Below are 555 nucleotides of genomic sequence, written 5' to 3' on the forward strand. Positions count from 1 at the left end.
AGTGCAAGGAAAGAAGGGTTTACAAGCAGCGAATGTTACTGGGCCTGGAGGTATTCCAGTCAAAGGCAGCTGTTATGCACAAAATTATAAACAATATCCATCCCAGCAACTTCCCTACCCACAGCCTACTTTCCCCTTTTACCCTATACCCAATATGAACCCTTTCCTAAGTTTACCCCATCCCCAGTTTATTCCTAATCTGTTTTTCACCCCATGGCTTCCCTATACAATTCCACTTCCCTACAATTCCTCTCTGATGCCGAGGGGGGGATGAAAAGAGGGAGGGAAGAAATTAAACCCTCTCCTGCCTCAGTTTCCCCACAAAGCATGGCCGGAGAGTTCTGTCTCCCTTCTGTCAGCCCTAAGATGTTCCACAGAATCTGATTGGACATTTAAAAACTCAGGAGGGTGGCTTGTTTTGCCTTGAAACTGTTCTTGTTATGTTTATCCAGTTGTTTTCATTCTCCTTTTATTAAAATAAAACGGGTGAGATGTTGGGGTCTCCTCCCCTGCCATGGAGCCCTGGGAGAGGGGCCCTGGGGGGGAGACACAGGG

Source organism: Corvus brachyrhynchos, unplaced genomic scaffold (genome assembly GCF_000691975.1).
Source record: "Corvus brachyrhynchos isolate BGI_N302 unplaced genomic scaffold, ASM69197v1 scaffold310, whole genome shotgun sequence".
Lineage (NCBI taxonomy): Eukaryota > Metazoa > Chordata > Aves > Passeriformes > Corvidae > Corvus > Corvus brachyrhynchos.